Raw genomic sequence first — 25,425 nt, forward strand, 5'->3', positions numbered from 1 at the left:
GTGTATTGTTCTCTGTGGTCTGTAGACCACCCCTCATTTTTTTCTTCTGCTTCCTTCCCTCACATGTATGCCTGCTTGGCTCGTGCTTCAGATGAGAGCCGGGCTCTAAGCCCTCCGCAGGCCTCTTTATGACGACAGTCGGCGAGATCTGCTGATCCCATCTCCAATGGGCCTCTGTAACCCCCCTTTGCAACATTAGGCAAAAAACGCTAAATCAAAGTGTAGAGTCAGCCCAGTGTGTGTGTTTAACATCCCCCTGCTCTTGTCACCAATGACCAGGGGCGGGCCGCCACGTGTCCTTGCCCTATCCCCCGGTGTCCTATCACTTCTTTATCTGTCCACGGGGCATGGCCGCTCTCCCAAAGACAACCACACATGCATGCTCAAGAAGGGTCTTTTTTTTATTCATCTCAACACCCACAGAGAAAATCAGACATCCAAAATTGTTCCCCTACAGCAGTTGTTTTATTCATTGTTGCATTTGATATCCTTTTCCCCTCCCTCATTTCTATCCATTTCCTACCTGTAATAATAATTTATTTTAATAAAATAAAATTTTTAATTAAAAACTTTATTTATTCTATTGCACATTCTCATGTAAAAAATCTAATATGAAAAGCCTTTGTGCTGATTTTTCCAAATCGCAAAAACTCCTCATGTACACCTCACAGATGTTTCCGAAACTGCAGAAAACTTATGTAGGACACTGACCTGTATTTCATTTTGAACAGTAGACAAAAGAAAGAGAATACTTTTTAACTGTGAGGTTCTTGTGGGAAAACAATAACAGACAGTATGTTTATTTGCGATGAAGCTACACAGCACAAAGAAAGAGCAACCATACCGAGGGATTTTCCTGACTCCTGAGAAAGGTACAACCAATATTCCCAAACCCATGCCAGGACTTGTGATTCCACCGTATGCTTTTTCCCCCCCCCTTCTTTATGAAGGCATGATCAAATTGAGCATGGAAGTGTGTTTCATCAGTCTGTTGGAGGGTAAAGAGAGACTTTCAAAATAATCCCTTAAGTAGATGAGAATTTTTCATGTAATGCGTTTCACAGGAGCACGCACGGCGCTTCAAGACAGTGCAGGAAATGACAATTATGTAGAGATGCTATCTCCATGAACGACGCAGACTTTTTTTCTCCTGCTCAATATGGCCACACATCTGATCTAACAGTGTTATTATTCAGTCTCTTGACAGGTCATATTTTGTCAAATGAAATGCTGAATTGCTTCATACTCTGCAGAGAAGCTGAAGTGATACATGTAAGTAGAATTAAATTACTCTATAGTATATTACAGCCTCAGTGGGATTGTGGCTGTTCCTCCATTTTTAATAAGCGCTTATTTCCCAGGGGGCTTTGTTGGGCACCATGGGTCAACAGTGTCCAAGAGGGCAAAGCTTGTTCACCACATTCTAGAGCCCTTTAATTGCTCGAGGTTATGTGTGCTATTATCTTCCTTTTTCTCTTTCATTATGGAGGTGCAGAGGTTCGGATTGACCCATCCTCTCAATTTTGAAAGCACTCTCTGTGTTTAGCGCACTTCAATTAAGCTTGCAGAGGAGTGCTCTGATGAGATTTATTTAATTAATTATGCTGCCTCGGTTTTGGTCAGTGCATATGTTCACTTAGTTCTTCTTCAGTTTTTTTTTTTTGTTTCTTTTTTTTTACATTTTCATGATTGTCCCAGGCCCACTCTTATTTATTCTGTTGTGATAATGTTACAACTGTAACAGCAATATTTTCGGAGCTCCCAGGAGTGCTCAGTCTGACTCAAACATAATAACCCACGGCAGTGTCTGTCTGACTCTCAGCCATTCTCATTCCTTCTTGCAGCTGATGCCGTAACCCCGGCCCCTTCCCTGCAGGCTGTGCTGACGGCTGACTCCGAGCTGCACACACGCACACACACACCCACACCCACATGCACTCATAAAAAAAAAAAGACCTGTGGACCTGCATTTGCATGGACACAAATGTTCACATGCAAACATATGCAAATACACACACTTGAATGTAAGCATTTACTTTTTTTTTTTTAGTATTATTATTCCAATCTACTTTCATTTTACTTTATTGCCTGCCCCGCTTCAGGGTTATTTTAGATCAGTGGGTCTCACATGTTTCATGACAAGTGCCTCATGTAAATGCCACATTTTCGAGTGCCGCCATTTTGAAAGACATTTTAACACGCTGCGAAACGACTTGGTCATTTTTCAGTTTGTGTTATATCATAAAACCAAAAAGGAAAATATTGTCATTTGGCTCTAGATGATGGGTTGAATGCTCCAATTTGACAATATGGAACATTTTGACTCAGAAGAAGTGTAAATTGAAAAATACCTAAAAAAATGGGAATTTTGAGTGGGAAAGTTGGAGTTTTCTCATCCTCCTTAAAATTTAAATCCAATATTTCTTTCATACATATAGAACTTAGTGATAGCAGAAGTAAATAAAACCTTATTAGCAATGCTATTAGCTTTGTTTGCTATTAGCTTTGTTTGCTAACAGCAATTAGCCTAGTTGCTGAGTACATCATTCTGCAAATTTCTCAAGTTTTTAAGCTAACCTACATTTAGTGACAAAGGTAAAAAGTCACTTATTTGCACTTTTGAATATTTGTAACTTGTTAAGTCTTCCATCATATTGTTCTATACCACTTTAATTAACATATTGTTAATGTTTTAAAAAATAGTGCACCCAAAAAAAGAAGAAATAAAAAGGAATACCTTGCTCTAGCTTTATTTTTTGCTAAGAGTAGTTAGCCTGGTCTCTAAGCATATCAATTAACAAATCCTGTTAATTTTCCAACTTGGAACTAGAGTATTATTTTGTTCAATTTAATGTCATTCCTACAGTGAAATTCTATATTCATACATCAACATAGTCATAAAAACCTGTTTTTAGTTTATTTTTGTCCATTGTATCACAGTTATTAAGAATTAATTTCTCATGCTAATAATTAAAACCATAATTTCCCCTAAATACCACTGACTTTAGCCTGGGTTCCAGGACTAACACTTGTATCTCAGTTTTAGATTAAAGGGAAGTACTGACTACCTTTTACCTTCTGGAATCAACAAAAGTCACTGCAAAGTTGTGCTAAGAGACCTAGAGTGTTGGAAATAATTCTGGGGCTCATTGTACTCCAAAGTGGCTTGTAAACATTGCTCCCTAGTTAGTGTAGAGTTGTGCCTTGTTAAGAGGATTTGATCACTTTTTTTCCCCAATTGCACAAGCCTTTAGTTTACCTCAAAAAGAAAAGCAGACGACTGATCAATATAAACACAGGTGTTTAGAGAAAAGCCGTGGATTGATCAGTAATAGTCCCTCAAACTGGAAAGAAAAGAACAAATCACAGGAAGGAAAGTGAAAAGTTAAGTAGGACACTGTCAGGGATTCCCTGGGTGCGAGTCTTGGAGAAACTGCACAGCACAAATGAAAAAGAACAGAGGAGAGCTGGTTGGGGAATTCAAAAAAGAATAATTAAAAACTCAAATCGGGTTCTTAACTGTGAGAAAGAAAGAGAGAGAGAGAGAGAGTGAGAGTGGGTTTTTTAAATCCACCAACAAGAATACACTTGGATGATAACTGCCTCAGCCGTAGGCTATTAAAATATTAACCACCGCTGTCCGAGCTGGGACTTTCCAAGCGGTACTGAGCAGTATCCTCCCCGGATGCTGGGCCTGAGAGGAAGGCTCTGCTCCTGCTCGTTGCCCTGTGGGAGGCTCAGGCTTGCATGAGGAAGTGTTTTAATGTTTCTCAGATGCCTGACTTACTGAGAGAGCTTTGACAAGGCAACTATCCTGGGTGTGATTTAAAGGTGTGCACAGAGGGATCCAGGTACGGGAGCTTAGGGCCTCTTAAGCTACCGAGTGCCTTTCTGGAGGAAAAGGAGTAAACTCAAAAAAAAAAGTGAAGAAAAAAAAAAACACTCCCTTGATGGAGAGCAGAAGTATGTCCCTTAAGTTTGACTCAATTTTATAAGATGAAACAATTGCTATGACGTGCTGCTGCTTGAAAAGGTTCACTTAGCAGCTGAATACTAAAAGTCTAAGGTATTGTGGTTTATTCCAAATTATAGCAAATAAGTCTTGATGCAGAGCCTTGAAAAAGTATTGTCATCTCTAGAACTGTTCCGCATTTTGGGATTTTATGTGTTACACAAATAATTATTTTCTTCCACGTCCTCCACATAACCAGAGCCGTAGTTCCATCAGCTCTGACCAGCTTCCTGGTTCCTGTTGAAGAAAAGCATCCACACAGCTATGATGCTTTCAGGAATGACGCAAGTCTCACTGCAGAGGTGATGACTTAAAATCAGTAGACAGTGTTGGTTTTACCCCCCTTGCATGTAGACCCAAATTTCAAATTTTGTTCTCTTTTGACCAGAGCAGCTCATTTAACCATGGATGCAACATGAGCATTACTTGTTCTCACATATGGATCGGTTTCCTGAGAATCTGGGATCGATGAGTGATGAGCAGGAGGAGAGATTCCATCAGGACATAAAGGAGATGAAAAATTTTGCACAATGAAAACATAATGTTCAACTCACATGTACTTACCCTTGTAAGTGTCTATCATTCAATTTACATAAATCCGAGTTTGTAACATTTAATTAATACATTCTCTTAGAAAACAAAGTTTCTTCTCCTGAAACCTTTTTTGGATGAGAAATATTAACGGAAAGCAACTGATAATGCCACAAAAATATAATCAATTTGGTCAAGAGATCGGATTTCTCTAAATCACATTAGAATAAAAATCTGACCTAATTGAGAAAAATGGATGTCATTTTTGGATTCAGTGGTGCAAAATAGTCATAATTCATCTACATAAACAGACAACTTCCAAAAAAAATTTTTTTTGTAACCCAGTGTAATTACTCTTCTTGTTCTGCGCAGAAACTTGAACACCACATTATTTTCATTCTGATTCGCAATAATGGCATATGTGACAAAACGTCAAAAGGTCAAAAGGTGTAAATCGTTTTGGATGTGTTTTTCTTTGTGATTTACTCCAACAACTAGAGATTCCCATTAACATTTTTTGGACTTGTGCTCATTGCAGTTATAATGCAAAAGGAAATTGAGTGTACATGTGAAATCATTTAGTGGGATTTTGTTTAAAGAGAATGTGTGGACAGATCCGCCGTCTTATCTCAAATATTGCAGTTGTAAAGGCTCTATTGACTCCAACAGATATCAGCAGTTATTTCTCTGAGTTTGCTTTCTGCTCTCTGCCAAATATGAGCTGGCAGATTATTAAAAAGACAAGTGGTCTCTTTGATATCAAGACAAAATGAAAGCGTATATTTTTAGCAGCCATAAAGGCTTGCCAGTTTTGTTCAGGTGGAATTTCTGCCCAAGAAAAAAAAATATATAATAATAATTCCTGCTCATGTGCTCGCTCTCAGCAAGAAAATCACGGATTGAGACATGGCGATGCGTCGGGAAAGTTGGTGAATATTCAGAGTGGCAGCTTCTTTGAATATTTTATAAGGTTACAGATTCGTGGCATGTATCATGGCATTGACTTAAATTGTGAAAGTAGCCTGAAGTTCACTGAAAGGGTGAAGCCTCTCATCCTTTATTCCCCAAACTGCACACAGTGCGTCTCTGTCTGCCTCACTCATTTCTTACTGTCCTGTCTTTTCCTTCTCGTTTCTGACGCCCAGCCATTATTTCCTGGGGTGCAACTCCCACTCCAACACTTCCCCCTTGTCTCCCTCGTCCACGCCCCCCGTTCGCTCCTGTGTTGTCTCAAGCCCCACGTCCATCTACCCCACAACACCCCCACACTTCTCCCAGCACTGTCCCGTCTCTCCCTGGAATCAGGAGCCTGGCTCTCTGGCAGGCAGATGGGACAGATGAGGATGGCAGGGATTGGCTAATCCCTAATCTGCTGTCTCCTTGCCATTCTGGACCACAGAGGAGAGGAGAGAGAGGGAGAGGCTGATGGAGCCAGCTAGATGGAGCCAGCTGTCAGATGGAGAGTCTTTCATGGTCCTGCGCACACAACAGCTGCACAGGGCCCGCCTGCACGGCTCTGCATTATTAAGCATCTTTTTAGTTGGTTCCAGATGCAGACCTAGCTGTGTTTACCCAGGCTTTGTGTTTTCTTGCACGTCCCCCCAACACTCCCCCTCTTCCTCTTTAAACCTTTCTCTTACTTTTTCACTGTCCCATCATTTCTTAACTCCTTGCGTTTCTCCAAAATAACTCAAAGTCCTGACTTTGTTTGACAATAGTGTAATTTTCAAGCATGTGACCTGCACATGTAGCACTTTAATAACTCATTCTAATTATGTGTTTCCTTCCCGGAGCTGCTGGCAGTCGGTATTTGAATCATTTAAACACATGTGGGTTTTTTTTCTTCTGGGTCGAAACAATTTCCTTCGTATTGGAAAGAAATGAAAGCTAAGACGTGTCATGACCATAAAACATGCCTCCTAATGATTTCAATGATATCTAATGACATTATATAAAAGGGAAATCTTTTCTTTCAAACACATGTTGTAATGGAAGAGAGGTAAAATGTAATTACAACATAATTAAATGTTTCATTGCTGTAATTACATGCTGTTTAACGTGTCTCTCCGTGCTATTGTCTGCATATAGAATGTGCAAACAGGCAAATTTGTTTAAACATAAACGCACACCCCAACACACGCACGCGCACACGCATACATATTACATCAAGCCAACATACACATATTCGCATGGCAACCTTTAGCAAAAGCCAGCTTTGAGAGGGCTAATCTGTGCCTCGGTGTCGTCTCTTGTCAAGTTCAAGAGGGTTAACAAATCTTTACCTCCAGAACAGCCCTTCTCTTCCCCCTTTCATGTCCACATTTGTTCACTGTATGTCCAAAAATCTACAGAGGCCCGTCCCGACTCAGTTGGGATTGGTTTAGCTGAAGAGCTGGAGGCTTTTCAGTTGCTGGCATCTGTTGTTCTTCTTCCCAGAGCTGCTGGCAGTCAGTTAATGGCCATGCTTGGGACCCAGAGAGAGAGAACAGTGGCTGATTTCCCCATTGCCATCGCACCAATCCCGGCACACCACCAACTGCAGATGAGCCACCAGCAGCTAAAAACATTCAGGCTAATGCTCCGCTTCTCTGAGAGTTTGGGGCAGATGTTCCTCACTTTTTCTTTTTTTTTTTCTGTGTGTGTTTGGGTGTGCGTGTGTGTGTCTTTTTGTGCATAGCTTAACACTCTTGAGTTAGTCTTTTGATGCAGGGTACAGAACTGTGTTTACAGGTTTTATCCTTTTGGTTGAACTGATTAAAACAGCCACATTATATAAAAAAAAAAAAAGATAACATTTGAAATATTTATTACACACATCCATTCCTCCTTTGTTTATACCTGCTTATCGTGGAGGGCTCTCAGGGGAGGCGGTTCCTTTCTTCAGTGGTCATTGAACAGAAGGCAGCGTTCGCCCCAGACAGGTCGCCAGTCTATCACAGGCTGGCAATAAAGAGACAGGACAAACAACCATTCACACACGCTCACTTCTAAGGGCAATTTAAGGATGACTAATTAACCTATCATGCATGTTTTTGGACTGAGGGGCGACACCAGAGTACCTTACGAGAACCCACACTTTGCTGCAAGGCACCAGTATGCAACCTTACCAAATTGTTTCTCCTGTGATGGTCACACAGAAATAAGGTGAAGAAGGTGCTAAGACAAGGTGAGTAAATATAAAATTGTATATGTAGTGAAAAACAGCATATTATCTTGAAAACATCATTCCCACAGTGAAGCATGGTGAAGGCAGCGTCATACTGTGAGGATGTGTTTTTCTTTTATTTTTTCAGGAGGACAACAGAAGCTGGTCAGACATGATGTGAATACTCTCTTCATTTAATCTGATCCATTTTAGTCTGTTTTGCAAAGAAAAAATGGCAAACTGTTTTTTAAGTAGGTAGAGGCATATTTCTGAGTAATAACAGTTATAACTGGTGAACTGAATTCAATTCAGTTGAACTGAATTAAAAATAATAAAAAAAGATTGGCTCAGAGTGGCTTTATACAAATATACACCACAACATTCAGATATTATTTCTAAAAAAACAAAACAAACTGTGAGGAAAAACAGTATTTATGCTGATATTTGTGTTTGTAGCATTCAAGCAAAAAAAAAATATTCAAGGAGTGAAAGAACGTGGGCGAGGCACTCTATTTACAATTACTGCAAATATCTTCGAAATAAATAAATAACGCTCGCCTCCCAGGAGCACTAAGTTCAGCTTCAAATATAAGATCAACAAGTTATTCTTCTGCATTTTATTCCTGTGACCAATACATAGTTAATCTCGACTTAGTGTGGATCCTGCATCTTATTATTATTACAGACACTCTGAGCTCAATCCTCAGCATCTGCATAATACTGAAAGAGCTTGCTACAGTTTAATCAGTATCTTGTTACTCTGGAGGGTTGGGCTGGATATGTTATCACTAAGGAGGAAGTTCAAATGAAGCTCAATAAATAAATTAATGCCTTGACGATTAGCTGTCACATAAGAAATTAAAATGACTTCAAATTATTCATTTTCAAACAGGTGCAGCCAAAGAAGGCTGTGATTGTTGTAGTAATTGTCAAAATCAAACAATTTGTTTTGATGAACCTTCCATATGCTTCTCCCATGAAAAATTCAGGAGATCTTGAATTCCTTCTAAAGTTATCGTTGCCTTTTGTTTCAGTCCTGCTCAGGCCTTTATTCTCTTCTTCTTCTACACCTCCCTCGCAACGTTTTGAGGTCTCAACAAAAACGCCACGACAAAACTGTGTTTAAAACTCAATCACATTCTTTTAGCAAATTATTAATTGTGACTGTCATAGTAGTGGCGTCCTCCTGACAATCACACGACCGCCTCAGAAAAATACACTTGACAGCTCAGGACCCCAAATCCCACAATGAATTCGTCCTTGACACATCCTTAATGACGATCATCTTGATGATTGTAAATACATTATCATATCAGATCACGTCTGTGTTGCAATCATCACCTCCATTTCCTTTTAATTAAACAGCAAAGCTGACACCACATCTGTCAGAAAGGAAGTGAGACTTCTTGAAATCGGTGTGAACTTTTTCTTTTTTCTCATTTCTGCTCCAAAGCAAACAAAAGAAAGGGAAATGGCTTTGAAAATAACACGCTTTATCAGTGCCTGTCGTCTCCTTGCCCTCTTTGCCTTTCTTCCTTTTACCCCCCCCCCCCCCCCCCCCCCCACCACCCTCCACCCCAACCACCACTACCACCTCTTTCTTTTTCTCTCCCTCACACACTCTTACCACTTCTCCATCTCTTCCCCTTTCTCTCACCACTTGAAAGGCAGGGTAATGAGACAGCTAGAGAGCAAAGCAAGGTGTCCGCGAAGCATCAGTTGTGCACAGGAGAAGTGAAAATTTACTGCAAATGAGACAATGCCCGTAAATTCATTTTTATTCAGATTACTGTCATCATACATTATGGCTCTCCCTTGTAAACATTTGGCCTCGGTTTTTGTGACGAGGTGTCATTATATTTGCCAGATTATGTTATTAAGCTATTAACACGTCAAGCACGGCAGGCAACAATACAGGGGCACGCTTAAGCAAGCTGAAGAGAATGGAGGAGGTGTCACTGGCTTGACATATGAAGGCACTTTAATAGCTGCTGCTCTGAAGACAGAAGAGCGAAATTAAATAGACAGCTTTCATGCCGGGAATGGAGAGCGCTATTCGCAAGTGCTTCAGAGAGCTGACTTAACCATCTTTACGTGGTGATTATTTAACGCGCCTGCAAATAAAATGTTGCAATTTAGGTCTGCTGAAAACATATTTCCCCGCACGTGTGTGTTTTATTGCTCATATTTACTCGTTATTGGTGTCGTTATGAAAAAGAGGCCTGTTTGAATTTGGAGGCCCCAGAAAGAGAGAGAGAGAGAGAGAGAAAAAAAACATATCCTCCTCTTAAATCATACGGAGACTAACAGTAAAAACTTGAAATTAATTCATTTAGTTTTATTGACCTTTTATGAAGCATTAAGCCTTCAAATCTGCACTTCTCTAGGCGGATTTGTCCAATAAGTATTACTGTTAAACTGCAAATGTTAAAATCCTGCCATTAACATCAAAACAAACACAAAAACATTTAAATGTTTTGCTTTCTATTGATTATATTTCAGCTAGAAATGCCTCTAAATAGTCTAGAGACGTCAAGGCTAGCATTTGAACGTATTTTGTCTAAAAGTGAAAGTTTTTGCTGACATCTGAAAGTACTTTTTAAACATTTAGAGGTCTAAATGTAGATTTGTTTTGAACAATATTGCTGAGCATAAATAAATGTGTGGATTTAAAAGACCTCAATTACTATTGGATGAGTCACACTAACACACTTCTAAGGACATACAAATAATATATTATAAGTTCAGTACTTTTTATGTAATCCAATCATTGTTTTATTGTGATTGATATAAGAGAATTAGTTTTTAATGTAAGTAAATAATAATAATAATAATAATAATAATAATAATAATAATAATAATAATAATAATAATAATAATAATAATAATAATAATAAACTCTTACGTGTCCGCCCTGTAGATACTCTACTAGCTCTGCATCATTACTGGATTACAAGCAACCTGGTCACAGAGCTGCAGCTGCTGTATGAGTGTTGTCGTTCTGGTTGGAAACGACTATTCATGCTGAGCAAAGGCATTTTTTTTCTTAATGAAAACAACATCTCTAGTGATATAGAAAGAGTGTTTTGTTGTCAGTGCTCAATGTTCTACAGAACTGTGGATATGAAATGTGTGTTTCTGTTTCCCAGTACTGTACAAATGTGTCAATATGATCTCATACATACTATGTACATCTAAATCTGAAATTATTAGCTCTTGCACAAATGCTCTTTTTTTTCCCCCACACAAAATAGTATTATTGCAATTTTACAACTACAGCAAAGGATAAAATTAGCTCATTTTAACTAAATTAAATGAAGCTGTCTTTAAGTTTTAGTTTAGGGTTTTAGATTTTTTTGCACAAACTGACATAAATTATGTATTCTTTAGGATGTTTTTCTAAGATATATCAATATCCCATATAAATGTCTAAGCTTTAGACACCTTTGTTGTCTAAATGTAAACACGATATCTATAAAAGAATCAGATTTACATATAAACTCATATCTAAATTAAGTCTACATGTTGCCTCAACGCTGCAATCAGGTCTGTTGCTAAGTAGGTGAAATATAACAGTTGCACTCTTCAGTTACAAAAGCCTTTAAATATATATTACCTTTTACAGCTTTGTAAAAAAAAAAAAATACACTAAAGCCCAAAAGATTTGATGTGATGTGAATCAAGTTTCACAGATTCACATCACCTTTCTCAGAATATTGTGATTTCTACATAGATTTTGGATTACATTTTGTTGTAAACATTCTCAGTTTACATTTTCAGAACAGAAAACCTAACATACAAAAGAATGACTTACTTTTAAAGAAGCTTAGAAAATTAGCAAGAATCAACTCCTGTTCAAATGTAAAATACAAACCACACCTTTATATACTCCTGTATGACAGGCACACCAGGTCAGTCAGAAGGTACTGCTTTTAGTCAGACAACCTTTTTGGTGAGAGCTCATACCTGGAAGACTGTTCCAATGGAGTTCATGCATCATAACACTTACCTTTTTTTTAAAAAAAACGAAATTCACAAAAATGGTTGAGAGATGGCCAAGTGTGTGATCATTTGCTCTGAGATTATACAACATTTGTTTTCTATTTTATGTTCATTGTATATTAATGTATGGTAAGTTCTGCTCTTGCAGAGCTCATGTCACCTGCTCCAGAGACAATGGCTGAAAACTAATCTATCTGGCTAAGCTGGCATATTTACAGAATGATTTTTTTTATTAATGTGCACTGTCTTTGTATATTTTAAACAGATAAACAAAGGTATTGATAAACTCAGATGAGGTTACCTTGAACAAAACATAAACTAAGCAAGAAAATAGTTAATAAATACCCATTTTAAAACAGCTTATTGAGAAATGACCCTTAATGAAATAATCCTAATCCTATAAAAGTATTATCGTTTTTTTTTTTCCTACAAAGTTTTATGTCAAAACTTTTGACCTATAACGTCCCACTGCTTTGTCACCAAAAACAGACCATAAATAAAATCTGATGCATTAAGTAAAGCAAATAGTTGTGAAATCTAATGAGCAGAGATAAACAAAATTTAAACAGAAAAGTGAAAAGGAAGCAGCATGCATATAAAATCATCTGACCTGGGGATTTTTTAGACACTCTGATAGAATACGCAATCTTACACAAATATTTGTTGGGTGATACTCATTTGATGAGGTCATCCCCTTGAGGTACCTGAGGTCTGGAATAGATTTCTTGAAAATGCCATTTTTTACTTTCTTTTATTCTTACGTTTAAGAATCAACTGTAAAAAAAAAACTGTGATACCTGTAGTCAAACTCAAACTTGAGACAACTGACTAAAAGTGTGTAAAGTGTAAAGAGTTATCTGCATTGAGGTCCACTTAGTTGCACGGATATTCTTCTTGATGTTCAAAATAAAAAGTAACTAATTCAAAGACAAAACTAACTAGCAATAAAGTTTCTCTTTGTGTGTTGTGTGTTGGCCTGAACTTTGAATTTCCATAAAATCTTCTCAAAAAAAAAAAAAAAAAGTCAGCATTATGAGACAAACAGAAACAGGGGTCCCACTGGTGACACGAGGAGGCTGCACATGGACGGCCAAGTCAGCGGTTTTGAGTGGATAAATCCGTGGTAACCTATTGAAACGGTTCAACCACAGCCAAAATCAGTTGCAGCAGCCAGCGCCGCCAGAGCTTCCCCTCCGCTCAAGCCAGCACAACAGCTTAGCAGTCTTAACACAGAATCCACCACTTATCATCGTCGGCATCCAGCGCCACAACACTCCACCATGAAGAGGCTTGAGTTAAGCCGGTTAAAATAACACGAGACAATACATCAACAACAGCTTCCTCTTTCCCCCTTTTGATGCCTGCTTAATTTGAATGGTACAATGGGTTGAATCCTGTTCTGGTGCTCGACCAAAGGACCACAGAGCTCTGTCCATCTCTCCTTCACATCAGAGGCTGCCGGAGGAGCGGGGGGCCCCCTGATACTGTGTGGGGTTGACTGATAAAGGCCTTATTTCAGGGTCTTCCAGTGAGGGGGCCGGATTCTACTCCCCAGCAGGGACGGCGCGGGCCGCGCCGGTTAAGGCAGACGTTGGAAACTGCAGCTAGCGCTTAAACCCAGAGAGGGGAGGGCAGGATGAAGAAAGTAAAGGAGAAAGTGGAAGAGATTGAGTGAAAGAGAGAGGTGTTGACTGATAATGGATGCTACCTGGAGAGATCCCCATGCATATGACACCTTTAAGCTATAAATTGGGGAGTTTAAAAGTTCAATCTTCTCACTTTTTCCTTTTGTTTTGGGACGATTTAAACGCTGTCTCGTGGTATTTGACTTCTCTTCCAGGCGTTGACACATGACTGAGGTCCCATTACCGCGAGCCCTGTTTTCTACTGAGGCAAACGATACCCATTGACCGGCACGGGCCCTCTGAAGCATTTTACCTTGCGTTCATCCAGGACTTGACATGACCTTTGAACCTGTGGAGCACAGCTGTCAAATGTCTCCACTGTCATTCCCTTCGGAGATCCTCTGATTCCTCACAAGATATCACACACTCTCTGTGTCTATAGATGGCTGCAGAGAAATGGTTTTTATCGCATCTGTTGCATGGAAATAAAACACTTAGATACCTGTAAATTTGCACATTTCATATTCATATTGAATTTAGAAATATAAAATAAATTAACATGCGTATGAATATTTTTTTTTTCCTTTTCATAGTTCAATTTGTAAGAGTGAGGGACCATTAATATGATGACTCTATAAACAGGAATAAGTGTATGGAAGAGAAAATTCAAAATATGTTTAATAAAAGACAAGTGAAGAGATCCAAATTTGGTTTTAGAATATAAATATTTCTAATGCAGACGGGGCAAAACATGAAAAATTCTGAACAATTTTCTGGAACCTGCCTTCTCCTAAAATCTGCATCTACATTGTTGTCTTCCGCCTCTCCGGCCTGCTTGGCTTGGATACGACGAGGAGCGTGTTTTTATGCGAATCCCACCATATCCAGGCCTGCGAATTCACTGTGACAGGAGCACCACCCACTGGCCAAAACACGCTTCACCATTAAGTTACCTGGGTTTCTCTCCTCCTCTGATGTGCATTGAAAGATTAGTCACATGCATCCAGTTGCAACCTCCACATTTAAACAGTCTTGATTTATTCTTAGTGTGATCTGAAAAACAAGCAAGATTTTTTTTTTTCCTTTTTTTTTTCCCTTCTCCTCAAAACCCCCTCGGAGAGGTTGACTTCATGGTATCCATCATCATGCATCTTTAATGACGTCAGGCCAGGAGCATGGGGTAAAATCACAGTAGTGGCCTGAGGCTAAAACCAGCTAAAATGAGGTTCCTCTTACTCCTTCCCACGCAGAGAGAGCTGCGCGCAGGCCGAGAGGGAGGGTACATCGCGCCCATCGATCGCTGAAGCTGGCGGCCACTCGAAGGGGTGATGGATACATTTTTCCCCCCCCCAAAAAAAGAAAGTCGGAGTTGGAAAGCCTTAGACAGAGATGTGACAAACGATGGATGCCTTGATTTATGGATCTTTCTGCAGGACTGGAAAAAGGACAATCTCCCCTCACCCAATTTGATTTAACTGTAAAGGGCTTTTGGAGACTCATGACACAAAGCCTAAAAAGTAGAAAAACTTCCCTTTATTTAAAGCACGTCACAAACAGGAGTAACGTAAAACTTTGTCACGTGGATCTCGACAATGTCTTCATCTATGATTCTACTAGTAAAGAAAAAAAGAAGTTTGTTTTTACATTAAAAGGATAGGAAGTAGACTTGAGTTTAAATCAATTACACACAATAACCCTCAAACAAACAAGTCAAATATAGCTCAGGGCCAAAACACATTTTATGTCACAAAGAACAAAAACAAAAGAGCGAGCAATAAAAGATCTCCCACATTTTAACAGCATACAGTAATTTTGGAGCTATTTCCTGTAAAACGCCGCGATAGTCTGAGCGTGGCTTGGAAACATCTTTCAGTTGCCGAGCCCCCAGCCTTGACCCCGGGGGTCAAAGTCAGTCAGGCTCTTCCTGTCTGTGGCTTTTCCCAGGATCCCCTGCCTGTCGGCATGTCAGCACCTCTCCTGTCTCCTCACCAACTCAGGATGTTGCTTTTGCCTTCCAAGAGTTTCCTGAAACCGGAGGAAAAAAAAAAAAAAAGATCAGTTTCCATGTAGGGGTCACTTGGTGTGAAAAAAAGAAAAGCCATTAAATGTTGCTGTTTTGTATATTTGACTCAATTTTGCAAACTCGCTGCCCTTTGACTCGTTCCTATTTGTGGAAGTGAGGATGTGTTAGCCTGTAGGGAATGGAAAGTGAGCAGAAAGAATGGTTTTTGTACGAGGGGTAAACACAGGATGCATTTTACTATATTTTGTTTAATTCACCTTAGTTGTTTTTGAATGTGTGATATATATCACAAATTATACTTTCAGAATTTTTTATTTTTTTTAAATGCCAAAAGCTATTGCTCCAAACTGAACGAGTGCTCCGTTGCTGAAATTTTTTTTGTTTAGTTTTTTTTTTTTTTGGAGAATCAAAAATAATGAAAGTTGACACTGAAATGGCGTCATGACCTGCTTAGAGGGCATTATGGACAATTAATAGTTATGTTGCTAAAAACAGTAATGACTGTAAATGGGACACGTCATTAAAACGACACATAGGTGCCTCACTCTGCTTCTTTCTCCAGGTGCTGAATGGAAGAATGAGGGCTAAGTGACAAGGTTGCACCCCTGGCAACAGACGTCCTGATTACTTTTTTGTCTCAAGCCTCAAAGCAGCACCCGAATCGACAACGCACGACTTCAAGCCCATGCACTCAATCGAAAGCCGTGTTTGTGATGCAGAAGTTGGCTACGTACACCTTTGTCTAAGTTTGATATTAAGTCTGTCATGGATGCTAAAAAATTCCTCTTGGCCCCTGCAGTATACCCGTAACTCTTATTCCCTAGTTGAGCAGCCCAAAGAGTATGTGTGTATAAATGGAAGGCCTGTCATTTCACATTCATTAAAAGTGAAGTTCCAAAATTAATAATGTAAAAATATGGGTTTTAATTAGTCTTCTATTCTGCCCAATGTACTTAAATTGGATCATCGGGTCCCTGTTGCCCTTTCACTTAATAAAGAATTAGCCTGTGATGTTCTTAGCTTGACAGGTAGGATAAAGTGGAGAAAATCACTGCTGTTATATAAAGGATATATCCGTTTGTACGTAATTTGCAGCTTAGTCAATTTGACAGTGGGGGGAGGTTCCCAGCTATGGATCCAGAGCAGGTTTTCTATTTAATGCATTTCTATCATGTTATGGCGTGACCACACCATTGCCTTGCATCGTTCAGCTCTTTCGCATAATTAATGACATTAATCCAATTTGATTGGATATCTGCTTCACTTTAGTAGGGGTATTATTTCTGCACCTATGCTGACAACGTCACTGCTTAGTCGGATTTATGCTGTAATTTTGCATTATTTAAAACTGATGTTTCTTTTTCTTATTGTTTTAAACTTTGTTAGAGCTGACAATTCATTTTAGATTATATCACAGTTTAACACTTATTTGGGACACTGTATGAGCATTTTATTCACTGGGCATCTGCGCTTTGAACTTGCAGAGATAAAGAAGCAGCTTTCTCTCATGATCGTCCAAAGCTCAGAGCTTGTTCTATCTAAAAGGTTAAATAGAGGGGTTTAAAAAGAGGCTTTAGTTGAAAGCATATGGCATCCATGAGTGATCCTTTACATTCGGTGGCAATATAGCGGTGTTTGTGTGGTGGGCGAGTGGGTGTTGTCGTGCTATTCTCAGGCAACGAGCCCAGACAGCCCTCTCCTCTCGCTCACTCACTCCCTCGCGCGGGACAGGCACAGCTGTCAGATCAAAATCAATCGCATTTTAAAGGACGTGCGAGCTAAATATTTCATTCTTGCCTTGGGAACCAATTAAGTGCTACATATGAAGTCAGAAGGACTGGTTGAGCCGGAGTCGTACTGGTGCGTACCAGCTGCTCATTGCTTACTCCAACCCCCCCCTCCCACGGCCCACCCTTTCCTCTTTACTCCATGCAAATGTGTCAGTGTGAACGTTCGAGTTCAATTACCTAGTGATGTTTTAAAAATGCACCAAAGCCAGACTGGCAGTCCGGAATTGGAGGGGATCCACCCCAGGTATGTTGTTTATTTAGTTGTTGTCTGTTGTGCTGGCTGTAACCCATTTGCCCTGATTGCAGATGTAAAGGATCGCAGCAATAGGAGGAACTGGGGGCCCTTCAAAGTGCCATGTGTCAGAAAACACCTCGCGCCGGATGGCAGGGACAACTGGCATCCATTCCTCAAATCATGACCCCTGCCTCCATCTCCTATTGCAGTAAATAACTCGTCTCAAAAATAAACTTATTTTCAAACTTAATCTTGGAAGTTTTTTTTTTTTTCTAATATTTATCACAATCTTATTTATTTTATTTTATTTTTTTATCGGAAATGCCCCTGGTAATTGGATCCAGGCATTTTTTTCATAATAATCTGTCCTGACTGATTATTAGCAAGAAAACTAAAATGTAGGGAACTTAAAAAAAATTAATTGATCCCTACCAGGTCATATTGACAACCACACTCTTCGGTGTGGATTGTGTTGCTGTGTGAAGAAAACCCAAAGTGAGCTGCTTTCATTGTGAAAATGAAAACAGAGGACGCACAGAGATTAATTTAACTATTTAAAAGTAAACTGGAGTTTACTCTCTCAGGAAACTGAGAGAAGAAGACTTAAAGCAGATAATAGGAAGGCTGAATGCAGTGCAGGTAAGGTTGCTCTGTTTTATCTGTTTCAGCTTTCAACCTTTATTTTGAATTTCAGATGTTCTTTCTTAAAATGTCACAATATTTATTTTCACAATATTCATTACTGATGATGAACGGCAATAAAAAAGTGTTTGCAAGTCCATCACAGTTTTTGTATAAGAATATATCTCTTAATATTTAGAGCATCACACACACAGCTATGAGAATTAGTCTTGATCTGTTTTGAAAGAACAGCATTTATTGGTGAGTTCATGGAACCAGACATTGAAAAAAAAAGTCTAACTCTTTCTCGGATTTACAGACATCTTTGAATAGAGCTTATCATGATTATTACAGGGTGACTGATCTATTATCATGACAATTTGTTTTTAAAATACCGATAGATGACAAAATAATTGTTCAACATTTTTCATCCGTGTTCCATTCGTGAAACAAGCTGAATTTGTAAATATTGGTAACTTTTAAGAAAGCTCAAGGTTTAGGAAGAATTTTCTCTGGACATTTACACAAAGACTGCCATTTTACTAATGCTAGCCATGCTAACCATGCTAATAGCTAACATAGGATGCAAAAGTCAATCTCTTTTTTCTTGCACAGAATTATTAATAATGATCACAAACTAAAAGAATCTGAGAATATTATTTTATTACAGAAAATTTAAGTAATCAAGGACTGGTGTTAGCAAGATCAAATCTTTACAAAAAATTAGATTGAAAACCGGCCACAGAATTCTGATTGATACAGTTTTATATGTATCATTGCATTTTTTTGTATCAGTTGATTCCATTTTCACAAAGACCCAACTGGATTTGGAGACTGGAATCTTCTTGGTTTCCTCAAAAGTAATTTGGAAACTCTGCACAAACATTTTGTTGAACCCTCTTCTAATCCAAATAATTTCTGACAGCTTTTGAATGTTTCTTTTACATTTTCTTACAGTTCTTAAAGAGAATTCAGGAATGACAGATTAAAGCTATACAAACTATGAAGATAAGAAATAATGTTATTTGTGTTTTCTTCAACCCGGTTTATTCAATCAGCTCATTCCTACATGGAACATGCTGGTTTTGGAAATGTTCACAAGTTTTATAAAATCTTAGAGTTAAAGTAAGGATCTTCCTTCTCCAGGAATTTAAATGGTTGCAACTATTTTTGTACTTATAGTTGCCCTACCCACACTAATTGTTAATAAAAGACGATAAGGTTTGTAATAAGTTTGTATTTGTTTTAAAATTAATAGCAAACTCTTGTCTTAAAGGTTTACTGTCTCTCCCTTATGGTGTGACATTGCTTCTCATAAACATAGTTGTAAACTCCTTTGGGAGAAGAAAGCTAAAGATATATATTTTTCTTGGATGTCATTTATTATTATTCAAAAGGGTATTATAATATAGATTTAGCTAAAACTGGTATTGACAGGCCAACCTTTCACAGAGACCGGAGATTGAATTGCAATTGCACCTGCATTTTTTAATATTATGTTTTCTCTTCACTTAAGTTAGATTACATCATTAACAACATAGTTTTGAAACTTTAAATTATACAATTTACCTCTACAGTTTTTACTTTTTCAGTTCTATGGACAATGGAAAAAACATTTAAAGACTGAAAGGGACTCAGGTAAGGCACAGATGAAAAATATTAAGGTCTTAAAGGAAGAAAAAAACTCAGAGAGGGTTAAAGTAAAGGACTGTGTAAACTGAAGGTGTGCATGCGAGTGAAAATGGCTGGCAGCCAATGTGGACTTTCTGAGAGAGCTAAAAAGAAAAAAGAAAATAAGAGGAAAAACAAAAGCTGAAAGTAGAGCAGAGAAATAAAGCCAACGAGTTAAAGTGAGAGACAGTGCAAAAAGGAAATGGTGCAAAAGAGAGAGTGTGAGAAGAGGAAAAAGTAGAAGAGAAAGAGAGAAAGAGACAGGGAGGGAGTATGATTGATAATGGTGCTGACAGAACCCCTCTGGCCATGCTCTCTGTGGCAGTTTGGGGAGACAGGGCCTCCCCGCGTGAGACCGAGCTGCCCCTCGCCACTGTCCCGGCACACACTCCACATCTGGTGGGATCGCCCACGCTAGGTCAGAGGTCATGGCACCATGGGGGCTACTTTCGGACTCGCATCCCCAGAATGCTTGGAGAAAAACACAAGGCCTGTCGGGGTCCCTGCAATAATCAGCGTTTAAAAAGTACAAGCAGGAACCTAATCACGCCTCAGGATTTTTTTTTTTTTTTTTGCTTTCACTGACCTGGGAAAAGGAGAGGAGAAATAGTAGAACAGAAAAAAAATACAGCAGTTTAACTAAACTAAGATGACAAAAGCTCTGATAGAAGGTAAGCAGAGATTAATGTGCTGATGTGCAGCGTGTGTCCTCTGCATGTGTGTGCGCTCACAATTTTTCTATATGTGTGTGCATTACTGCCCGTGTGCGAGGAGACAACACTGATGAATTAGGGATAAATAATGAAGTAGCTCAGGGACTGATTTGTGATAGCAAGAGGCCCCATCAACAGAGAACACTAATACTTTTGAATGCTATGCCGTTTGATGTTGATCAAGTTCAACTCGGCTGACAGGGCTGAGAAGACTGTGGGGAGCACAGGGACCATAAGAGAGAACCTACTCAGACAGGTGAAAAAGGAGAGGGACAATACCACTCAGACACACTCACCCCGGCATAAAAAAACACACCCCAAACCACACCCCTACACACACACACACACACGCAAACACACCCCAATCCAGCAAATCATTTGTAATGTACAGGTATTTAAAACTTTTATTTTGAAATAATACAAAAAGGTTTATGCACTTTCACACTCAAAGGTGTTTTGTTTTCATAATAGGCTTGCAATGACCTGTAAGGGTGTTCATTTTTTTATATAGTCAGAAACATCAACGTTTTTTACAGGGATATTATGTGAACACAAACTGTTTGTTTTATTTAATGTTTTATCACAATTTGCATGCACATCTTTTAAGCCTCTCTCTTTGGACGCCCTTGTAGGACTTCTTTTGTATATAATTACAAGTTGAACTTTATTGCCAAAGCATCTCAGTTTGACTGAATGAAAAGTGTTTTTGAAATCAGTTTTCAAGACTTTTTTCTCAAGTCTTTAGCAGTCTTTTAGTCACAACCACTCTCACTAGCATCCCCACAGCTTCTTCTTGCCACTACCATTCTTCACAGAGAGGTGTTAGTGGTTGCATAGTGCTCAGGGTTATGTCCATTGTTAATTTGTATAACACTTTGCGTTCTGCATGTAGTCCAGAAAGTTACATTTTGCCTCTCGTCTGAACCTTTTCTGTGTCCCCTAAATGACTTGTGGCAAACTTTAAATGAGACTTTTTATGGTTTCTAACCATGAATTCTTCTTGATGTTGGGTAATAAATATCAGGCATGTGTGGTGGATATGAATCACCAATTTGAGTTGTGGATTTATGTAGCTCCTCCAGAGGTTTTTTATTTTTTGTTAAATACTTTTAAAACCATAGATAATATTTCTTACATTTTACAGTAACTTGCTACATACTGGGTTTGAGGTTAAAACACAACAAAATGCAACAGAGTTCAAGGAGTAAAAATAGTCTTACAAGGCTCTGTATTTAAACCATCACTTTTAAATAAGAAAAGGTTAACGCATCACTTGCACACTCAGAGGTATTTTTTTTTCCCATTACAAAGGGAGTTTTGATAATTAACTGGGTTAAATATCTCACTAACTCACATTAAACTGCATGGTGGCAAATCATTTCGCATCTATAGACATTCATGACGCGCCGCTGTTTTGCCATTGCTTTGGGCGCGGGTCATTTTCAAAGTGTCACCATTTAACCAGGGGGAGGGCCGGGTCTCCATACCTCCAGCATTAGTCCATGTGGGCAGAGTTCGGGTGTGTGGAGAGCGTGGCCTCATTATGAAGGAGATAAAGACCGTTAAGGCTGTTTGGTCTTGGGCTGGCTCCAGCCCCTATGGTGAAACACACCTGCTCCCCTCTTTAAAAAGCCCTGCTCCAGTTTAGCTCTTGGCCACGGACGAGTAATGACCTATCCAGGGGGCCGTAACGCCCGCTTCGTTTAGCCTGTCGTTAAGACCCAGAGTCAGCAGCATACTGCGGCACAGTACCGTGCCAAAACTCAGTACAGGGTGTCCTTGCCAAAGATCTAACATCAAGCCTACTCTGTTAGAATATGGATAACTAAGTAGTTAGCTACATTAATGAAACGGCAGAATAAATTTGGCAGGATCACTATCATCACTCATCACTTGAAGAATTTCTTTCAGACGTATTGTCAGATGGATTTGACGCTTTGATAATCCAACTGAATCATCAACATGAAAATAATTTAAAAAACAGGAAGCCCCCGTGTCTGCCAGAAGGAAGACACTCCTACACTATCCGATTAGTAATTAGCGAACATAAAGTTGCTGCTTGACACTACTTGGTTCTTCCATTGTTTCCCTGACATTTTTGTTACAAAAAAAAGGGACTTAAGGACGCGCATGAATGCATGCACAAGTGCACGCTCACACAAAGTCATGAGCAGAAAAAGCATGCATGCATGCATGCAGCCAAGCACCTTTCTCGCACACAAATGCGCTCTCACACATTTAAAGATTTCCCAGTTTCCCAGTTATGTTTTCATCAAAGCTTTTCTTTGGCACTACAGAGCAGCGTCAGTATGGTAATGTGTTGTGCTGCCTGGAAAGCTGTCAAAAAGCTCCCACCTTGGATGAGAGACCACGGTAATTCAACTGGGCTCCTGTCTTCTGTGTGTTCAGGTCTCCTCATTATTCCACTTTGTGGGGTAATGGCGTCTTGCACTGTTTTATCTGTCAGCTCACAGCAAACTATAGTTTTTTAGCCCTGTATATTAGATGCTAACATCAAAGGCAGCTGTCTTGACACAGGAGAGACAGGGAAAAAATTGTTGCGTAAAAAAAAAAAAAAAAAAAATGGAAACACTCCCGGTAGGCGAAAATTGAATCTCTTTACGTCTAGGGTGATGTGTGTATTGAGAATAGATTTGCCGGTTGGCGTCTGTGTGTTTGTTCTCGAGTAAACAGCAAGGCTTGTTTGGGTGTAACTGTCAGGTATATGCCTGTGCCCCGTGTGAAAATGGGTTTGTTCGCAAAGTGGGAGTTAGAGAAAAACAGCAGCACAAATTCACTCTTGCTGTCTGATCAATGGGGATTTAAGTTACTGGTGACAACTGCACAGCAGATGTCAGGAGACATGGACCCCTTGCATATTGCAGTGATGCTGGCTGCATATTCTCAGCAGTTTTTCCTGACTTGTCTCTTTTTACCCAGCTGAATGCTTCTGAGGAGTGATTCGTACATGCAGTTAGATCATCTGAGAAAGTTTCAAGAAAAGTGAGCTTCCAAAACTAAAGTCTGACACCCCTCCAACTGAACGCACACATACACACCTCACTCCTCCTGTGCACTTCACCTCTAGTTGGGTGTCTGTCCCCCTGGGTGGTGGCAAATTTGTATACAGCATGTGTGTTTATTGCGAGTCAGTGCGTGATGAGGTAAGTTTAGAAGAATAGATCAGTGTGTATTTGTGTGAGTGTGTTGTGGGGGGGGAAGGATTCTTCAGAAGACACGGGTAGAGCAAATTAAAACTCACCGCAGGAAATGAGCGCCCTTGGCACTCCTCTTCCCAAGCAGCTGCACACACCCCAACCATCATCTGCCATTTTGACACATCCACGGGGCGTAGCAGGCAGCGACAAGGGGGAAAAGAGGGGTGCCAACGCGACACCCACGGCTTCGAGCGTCGCCAGGCCACAGCCTCCAGCCAAACAGGTGTGTGACATCATGCCGCTGGTTCCTCTTCAGGGGCCCAGGGAGCAGGTCGGGGGATTGGAGCAGAAAGAAGGGGGGTGCAGGAGGAAACAAAGGGAGGTTAGGTCTGTACCTGACAAGCTCATTGATAACATTTGGGACAAGAGCCCTGAAGTCGATGGCAAATTGCCTCTAATGTCTCCCGGAGATCACGGGCCAAAGTCAGGTGCTGGGCGCTAAATGGGCTCATTAGTTATGAATTTTTTTTTCTTTCTGTTTTTTGGGAGGGTTTTTGCAAAGAGTTTTTTTTTTTTTTTGCTCACACAAAAAACACACACATATCATGTCAAAGGTGTTTGAAGCCAGAGGGCTTTTCCAAACTTGGGACGTCATCATAACTCAAGACAGGGTTATAGTTGAGCCCCAGTGTTGAGACCTTTTTTTCCTAGCTCTTGTTGCACATACTAAACAGGATTTTTTTTTTTATTTGGAGTATATCAACAGCTTAGAATGTGCCAGATTATCTGGGGAACGGACAAGTTGAAATTAAAACATTCTGAGAATCGATCTCACGCAGAAGATAAATGCCATCATTTTCCTGTCATCTCGACAAATCTTTAACCAGAACAAAACTTAAGAGCAAGACAACAAATGAAATCAGCACGTACCTATTTGGAATTCTCAGCATGTCTCCTATACACACCCCTCTTCACACTTCAGTCAAATCCCCCAGCGACAGATCCTGTAACAGAGGAGAAGGAGGCTGTGAGTAGCCTGGGGGGTTCCTAAAGGCACCCGTCTGGGACCTGCTTCATAATCAGTGGACAGAGAGGATAGTGGTGGTACGGCTTCCCAGAGCCACTCACTCCCTCTGGCTGACCGAACTCTGGCAAGCACCCCAGGGCTACCTGTTAAGGTGTTCCCCCTGGTCCACTCTCTCTTCCTGGGCAAAAAACTCACATACAGTTTGCTGTCTCCACACTAAAGTGAGCAGGACCTGGCAAGAGATTGCATGGATTGGACAGAGAGCCTACTTGTGTATTTTCACATCTTTTTTCTTGTTTTGTTTTGTATGCAAATTGATGCATGCATACTTATGCATGTATAGACAAATTGTCTGTGTGCCAGCACATCCGCATGTGTGAGTGTATGTATTTGTTAATGCATGCACATGGTAATGCTCTCTCAGCATGCATGTAGAATTGTGATGTGTGATTTCTTGTGCTGCTAGCACGAGCTACAGAGTATAATTGTTAGTTGTCAAGGAGACATTGCAAGAGAGTTGGAATTACTCACCCACATGGATGAAAACGAATGCCAAGAAACAGTCTGGACAATACATGTGTCTCTGCAGACCTTTTTGGCCCTTATCAACAATAATACTTGTTAATAATGGGAAATGGCTCTAATTAGTCTGCAGTGAAACTAACTGCGGCAGTCTAATAAAAAATTATCTTCATGATAATAAAATTTAAAAGAAATCCGCGGAGACATAATGGACATTAAAGTTAAAATTAAATCCGTTGCAGTTGATTTCTTTTTTGCGCATTAGGACATGTTGGACGGGCTGTGTTTTATCTGTCTGAATTGTTATTGTAGTTACTCTGGGTATACCGTATGTAACACTGGCCATGTTT

At 39.7% G+C, this 25,425-nt stretch overlaps 1 long non-coding RNA gene across 1 annotated transcript; it reads right to left on the minus strand.

Annotated features, from left to right (window-relative positions):
• Positions 1 to 14,833: 14,833 nt before the first annotated feature.
• On the minus strand, positions 14,834 to 24,188 carry LOC116713782 (uncharacterized). Its single transcript, XR_004337918.1, has 2 exons — positions 23,631 to 24,188; positions 14,834 to 15,340 (listed from the first exon to the last, which is right to left on the minus strand). It is a non-coding gene; the product is annotated as an uncharacterized LOC116713782 (long non-coding RNA).
• Between the last annotated feature and the right edge of the window lie 1,237 nt (positions 24,189 to 25,425).

This window comes from Xiphophorus hellerii, chromosome 22 (assembly GCF_003331165.1).
Source record: "Xiphophorus hellerii strain 12219 chromosome 22, Xiphophorus_hellerii-4.1, whole genome shotgun sequence".
In the NCBI taxonomy this organism is placed as follows: domain Eukaryota; kingdom Metazoa; phylum Chordata; class Actinopteri; order Cyprinodontiformes; family Poeciliidae; genus Xiphophorus; species Xiphophorus hellerii.